The sequence below is a fragment of the Gasterosteus aculeatus genome, chromosome 21, assembly GCF_964276395.1.
Source record: "Gasterosteus aculeatus chromosome 21, fGasAcu3.hap1.1, whole genome shotgun sequence".
NCBI classification, from domain to species: Eukaryota; Metazoa; Chordata; class Actinopteri; order Perciformes; family Gasterosteidae; genus Gasterosteus; species Gasterosteus aculeatus.
The window spans coordinates 19,483,971-19,491,073 of NC_135708.1; the positions used below are offsets into that span (position 1 = coordinate 19,483,971).

The following is a 7,103-nucleotide window of genomic DNA, read 5'->3' on the forward strand; positions in this document are numbered from 1 at the left end:
CTGCGACGGTGTTTGTGACAGATACTAACTCGAGGTTAATGATGGAACAAACACAGCAGCTCCCACAGTGGCACCGGCTGTATTACCTGCGTGCAAACATGAAAACATGCAGATGGAAAGTGGCCCTCGGTGGATGCAGCGCGGCCGCCGTTTTTGTTCTACAGCGAAAACAGGTGAGCTGAAGTTCGGGATCGGTGGGGGCCGAGCTGCAGACCCCCTGAGACAAATGCTGATGCTCATGGACATGGACGTCTTCAACAGAGATGTCTAAACAACAATCCACGAGGCTTTCCTCTCTCTGTGTGAGACAGACGATGGTGAAGCCTTTGTTTGGTCTTCACCAGCCGCTCTCTGTGTGCAGCTTTGCCTGCATGATGAACCATCTTGCCCTCAGGTTTAAGTCATAAAAGTGGAGCTGCTGGGCCGGAAAAACACATTTTCTGAGTAGGTAATCATGACCATTAATCATGCTGGCACACTTCTCTTTCCCATTGGCCAGTAAGAATAGGTCATGGCTAAAGACTGCGCCACTGGCGGTGAATATGTATCCCCCTCCACCTACTCCAGGCCATTTTTGCTGATTTGCAGTAGCGGCCCTGTGAAATTACCTGAGTTGAGGTTGTCAAAAAAATGAATGTAATAATGATGAAGTAATCCCCGACATCGTTCTAATGGAGTCAATAGCAGCTCGATTTGAATGCCCCCGATTTTAGATACTCTCAGGATGTTAACTGGGAGGGGAGGAACTACCTCATAAAATGGGTGTTCTGTCAAATCAGAGCTCCTCAGTAGCTTAATTTATCATAATCTCGTACAACGCTAAGAGATCTAGGAAAAACAAATGTGTATTATTAGAAAACGACAAAGCCAGATTCATGTTAATGTCAATATCTTGAAAGAAAGAAGGCAACTCCAACAGTGTCAAGGCAACACTCGACCCACGACAACTCGTTACACAAACACACTTTCCTGAGAAGCCAGTGACATTCGCCACTCGCGTTTCAAAGACAGCTGTTTCAACACAACGGAGAAAATAATTTGTAAGACGAGTACTTTCTGCACTGCACTTCCAGAGTGGCAGCCTTTCAATTTCTGTGTTCACAAATGCAGTTATTCCGCGGCGCTTTTGGTGGAACGGCTCAGTGCGGGGCAGATTATGATAAAATTGGGTCACACACACTGTAACGGCTGCTGTTTGTTGTTCGCTGCACTCTGACGCATTTTGGGGGGGCAGAACGAGTTCTTTTTAATCTTTAAAAAAAAAAAAGGGGAGTCCGGATGCTGTCAAAAGTCTCCGAACTGATAGCAAAATGCCACAGTATATGCTGCAGTATATGCCGACGTACTGTGCTGATGCTGGATAATGGCTTTTCTCATGTGGGGAAAAGGAATCATGGAAGATGTTATTAGAACCACAGCTAATTTCAAATTGGAGGCAATTTAAACGGAGACTTTATCTCACCGCCGCAGCATTTGAGGTGTCAGCGTTGTACGTAAAATCACCTTACGCCGTCGAGGCGGCATGCGTGTCTTTGAGCCCGGGTGAAGTAGCACAGGCTCCCCCGCTTCCTGTCTGCCGTGTAAAAATAGATGGCCTGTATGCATCTGCTACCTCGTGAGCTTTCTTCGTGGCGATGTGTGCATACATTCCTTTTGTCGGCCCACTTGGGAATCCAAAATCTGCATGTGGTGCCGCAACAAAAATGATGTATGCACACGGAACATTACATCACGGAATCTAGAATAAATGAGAAAATAAATTTATTTTATAACAATGTACTGGTTCAACTCTTTTGGAGTCCCTTATTAGTGACAGGGGGTGAAAAGGAGTTAACTGCATTAGACATTTATTTATTCATTCTCGTTGCGTCCGCCACCATCGGCGGCTGTGAATAAATTGGTGGAATGATGTTAAAAGGGAGATGTACTTTGGGAAGGGAAAACCATCAGAAACCTCCCAAACGTTTTACGCTTTAATAAAATCCCTGGTGAACTGGACTGTTTTAACTTATCAGATGACACACGTTAAACTTCAGTTTGAGTGGAGGCCCCTCAGAGGGCTTTTGTTCTGGAGATAAACGGCACAACTTTGTGGTGAGTGTGTTTACAGATGAGCCCAATCTGTCAATGCAGTGTTTTTCTGTTGGCAAAATGTTAATGAAATAAACTGGATCAAAATATTTGCGTGCTGCTTTGTTGACATACTTGAGACAACAAAATATGCCTCTATCCCCCTTCTTTGTGTATTATGCATATTACTGTTTGTTATTAAGAATCCCTTGGAAGATCACTAATGGAAACAAAGTGCCACCACAGGGCAGTTGTACAGCAAGTAAACCTCAAAAATTTAACCAACCTCTCTGTGAAATGTGCAGGAGAATCATCTTCTTCACGCAGACACATTAGAAAAAAAAAAGGCCGGACTGAGATAGAAAAAAATGAAATGGCTTGAAAGGAAATCAAAGAACAGGAAAGAAAGAAAATAGACCGACCCTCTTGACCTGAGAGATTAGTATTTTAGCAATATCATATCAGCTCGCAGCCACGTGGGGAGATTACTGTGGACTGGCTCAAGTGGGAGAAATGTGTATTTACCCATTAGACCCATTGATCAAAGTAAACACCCTGCTTGGAATGAATCAATGACGATCAATGAGATGACACCAAACAGGCTACGGGCTGGAAATATCAAAAGGTCTGTTGGCTGCACCGCGGATGTAATCGCAGAATAATAAAAGGGTGATTCATCAGAAAAGTACAACGAAGAATTGGTCATAAGTCACAGTTAGACGTTCTAAATGTTCCAAGTTTGGTTCACAAAACTGCGTGAAATAAGCCAGTGTTTATTCCTTAGAGATGATTACAAGCCTAAAAGGAGGAAACTGACACGTGAATAACTGAAGCTCTTAAGATGTTCACAATGAAGACGGCGTCTCCGGCTTCGCCTGGAACCGCCTCTCACGCATCTCTTCTCCCTTTTTTCTTCCAGCCGACTAATGATTGAGAAATGCCATCAAAGGATTCTTTTAAAGGGCACTCCCCCAGACGCACTCTGCACAGCGAGCGAAGCATTGAAGACGCCATGCGATGCAGAGCTGTTTATAACTTATTTCCATTACTTTCAAGAAGCCTAATGTGTTCCTTCGAAAAATGTAGGAGCTCATTTGCATTCAGTACTTGAAATCCAATCTTTATTGGGTTGGAACATTCGATGAAGAGAGTGTTCTGCGTCGCTCCGTCATGAGGGGTCAACGGTCGCTAACCGTTGGTCACATATTCAGGTGACTCAACATGAAGTAAAGAGGCGTTCGGAGAATGTTTTTATTGACGGTCCGACTTGTTATTCCAGAAGTACGTCTGTAAGAGAGCGAAAAAGCAGCTCGTTGCTGTTCCGTCTGAAGGCATTCAGACGCTTTTTGAATTTGACCACACAGCTTTGCCGGCGTTGTTCTTATTGTGTTCTGCTATCAGGTAGCAGCTGGTTAATCAGGCGCATCTGCTGGAGGCATTTTTAATCAACGGCTCGATGGAAGGCGCAACAATCCTGTTAGCTCTGAAACCCAGATGCTAATAGGCCCATTCAAACAGGAGCGGCATTATCTTTAATATTAGTGAATGACGCCTCAGCCTCTGTGTTTCATCATTTCATTCTCATAATGAAATTTCCTGAACCTTTTGTGGCCTGGATACAACGTACGTGTGAGGTTAAAGTTTAATCATTTATCAATGTCTGATTAAGCAAAGCAGAATCAGTTTTGTGGTACAAATATTGAACATTTTCCTTCCAAAAAAAAAAAAAAAAAGTATGACTCATGCAGATATGATGCCTCTACTCATACTTATCTAGTAAGCATGTATATTTTATATATATGCACACATGATGAATTTAAGCTTATGCACATCACATGCATCTGTGATCTATGCAAACACAGGTGCCATCAGTAACTGAAGATCATGGTGACATGGACACCACATGAACTCAAACAAGCCGATTAAGGGACAAATTAATACCAAACCAATGACATCATCACATTCGAACATGAAGATATCACTGCGGCAGGATCACGTGGTCACACCTCTTCCACTACTGAGAAAGCAGCAAATGATGACATGTAAACAAAAAACCTATTTTCATGCATTTATTTGCAAATAATGCTCTTTTGATATAAAGAGGCTAAAGGGCACAAACAGCTGTTTATCCACAGGCTTCCGCCGTGTGATTTTTATCAAACGAAGAAGTGACAATTGCAGTTCTTTAAATCAGCACTTCTGGCTGGCTTCAAAAGTGACTCATTTCCCCCGGCGTCCATGTTAAAGTGCCCAATTTTACAGTAGAAACAAACATGTTTCCAGCCCGGTACGAAGGAAAAAAAAAAAATGTTTTGTCAAAACAGCTGGATGCAATGTGCACAAACACCTCTTTAAAGGCTCATCACAGCTCAGCTCTTACAAATTACCGCCGCATATGTCGCCAGAAAGACGAGAGTCTTAATTATATAGTTTACCTTCCCGATTGCAGTGAATATAAATACACACTGGGTTCAGTTTCCAAGAGCTGAATTCAATCGGGTGACGACAACGACGTCAGTTTGATTTCGAAGCACCTTTTCGGCGTTCGAACTTCATCGCCCTGTATCAACGAGCACGAGAAGCTCCGCCCTTAGCGATGCATATGAGCCAGCGTGGGGCAACGTGGGAGGGTGGAGGGTGATTGCGTAATATGAAGAGAAGGGCCTATGAAGCTCGCTGTGCGCGAGTGGTTGGATCGGCTTTGTCGCTGTTTTAGTTACCTTCCCGCGCGTCTCAGTCGATGGAAAAAGAGTCTCGACAGCAATCCAGCTCTGAAGGAGCCCCTTTGAAATCCAGCTGCGTTGACAATCTTGCGTCAGGCCCGGGCTTCCGGACACATCGGCACTCTCTCGTGTGCAGACAGCCTGAATGAGATGTTACACATTGTCTGACTCTCCCCGTTCCCTTCTGTTGCTCTTGTCATTATCCTCTTCTACACCTGCTGCAACATGAAACGGAAATGACAAAAATAGCGTGAACGGTACGGCACTGTCAATCAAATCAGTTCACTGGCCTCAGGCGAGCCTCACTTTGCTTTTCAACCTCCGGCCGACGTGCACACATGGACGAGACAGACGCACAACATTTCCTCAACGCATCCGCTTTAAAATATTCATTATTTGGGATGTCATTTCTCAACCAGACGTGTTTAAACTTCAAAATGTTTAAATGTCTCTAATCTGTTGTGTTTTAAATCACACACAAGGCAAATCAATGTTCCCCTCGTGTCGTTTCTCCCCACTTACTGCAAATGTAACCGTCTGTTTGAACAGTACTTACATAGTTGACTTAACACCTCACTAAAATATATTCCCCTCTTTTGGACATCGATAAACATGCCACATATTCAGAGGGTGTTTTTCAGATCCCAAACGCACAGATATCTGATCAAATCATTTATGCATTGCAGCCAGAGCAGCGATCTCAATTATCCGAGCACACCGTAAATCCTCAGTCAGCAACAGGATGCTTCCATGCACCATGAAATAAAAAGCAGCAGGGTTTTATCCTGTTAGTGAGCCTCTGTCTGGCGAAGCAGCACAGGGCAGCTTCCTCTGAGCTCCACCAAACAGCCCAGCTGAACTCACATGATGAGCTCAGGTGTTTCACCTCATGAGTGGATTCAGGTAGCTCGCACAATGGTGTGTGTGTGTGGTGGGGATGGTGGGCTTATTGTCTCACCTGGGAACATTAATTCAACTTTTATTATTTACCAATGGCTGACGCACCAACAATTTCGAATGAACCCCCCTGCGCAGGTTTTATTCCTCATTCATCGGTACCATAGCAACAGTTTCACCAAGTCTCTACTTCAAAAATCCATTTCTTCTAAATGAGTAAATTAGGAAGCAACTCAGCCAAAGGACTTAAAAAGACGCCTGCAGCCGACATGTATACTTCACGCCCCACAAACGACGAAGAAGCACTTGTTTCGCTCTCGCCTTACCTGCGCCGCTCGACGTGGAGCTCCAGATGGCCGGATTGCTGACGGCGGGCACTCGGGCTTGTGGACGCCGCGCTGTGGTGCGCACGCCAGCAGCCAAAGCAATGGGATGAATGAGACAGGAGGGAGGGGTGGGTTGTGTGGCGAAGGCGCAAATGCTGAATTATGGATGTGCAGGGTGGGAGGAAGGTGAGAGAAGGGGGGGGGGGGGATTCCTCTGCCTGCTCTCACTCCCCGGATCGCAGAGCGTGAATCATCATCGGCTGCGTGGATCGAATGGCACGGTCCACTGCAGGGCTGGGTCGGCGCGGCACACAGAACACAGGGTCCCTGCCGAGATGGCTGGGATGGGATGTGAGGGAGTCGGCGGGAGGAGAGGGTGGAGGGGGGGGGGGGGGCATAAATGAGAAGCAGCCAGCACTCGAATGTTTCAGATAGCATGGAAAAGCCGTATGCTCTAACGCACGGATCCAATCTCGGTCCGTCTTATCAGTTTATTCTTGGACTGGGAGCTAACAGTCCTCTTAACCGGCGGTCGATACCTGGAGTTCTCTATGGCGACCGCCTTTCAATATCCCACTCAGTTTATTCTCCCCCCACTCAGACTCCATAAATCAGTTAGTTCCAACACTTGGTTTCCCCCACTCGACAGATCTCCTTTCTATTATTATTCATTTAGCCAATTCAGCATTTGCTTTAAAAAGATGCTGTGGCTCCATGAAACGAGTTCGTTTCAAACCCTGATACGTGTAACAACAGTACACCTTGCATTGACTAATCTGGCCCCAGCCGCCCCGCGAGGTCCCCATTATTTCTCAGCTGCTTCCAATTACCTCAACAGTGGACTTAAACTCTTCTCTGTTCTCAGCTTGTCATCGTTTTGTTGCTGTTCACAACTGTTACGGGTCCTCTTGTGTTGCCTCACGCCAGCTTCTTGTCAAACTCCATCTGTTGTCTCCGGTGTGCACTGAAGGTCTTCCAAAAGCCGGCCCTGGAGGACGGTGACAGCTGCTGGTACGACGCACTCTGCCTCAAAACACTGATGCGCACTTAAGACCAGTTTACCAGCGACCACATCCTTCATTCATAG

At 45.6% G+C, this 7,103-nt stretch overlaps 1 protein-coding gene across 1 annotated transcript in view; it reads right to left on the minus strand.

Annotated features, from left to right (window-relative positions):
• Positions 1-6,345, minus strand: part of LOC120811825 (cadherin-18) — a 102,793-nt gene extending 96,448 nt beyond the window's left edge. Inside the window, exon 1 of the mRNA XM_040167478.2 lies at positions 6,017-6,345. The gene's annotated coding sequence lies outside the window, so the exon portion shown is untranslated. The remainder of the gene's footprint in view (positions 1-6,016) is intronic.
• Between the last annotated feature and the right edge of the window lie 758 nt (positions 6,346-7,103).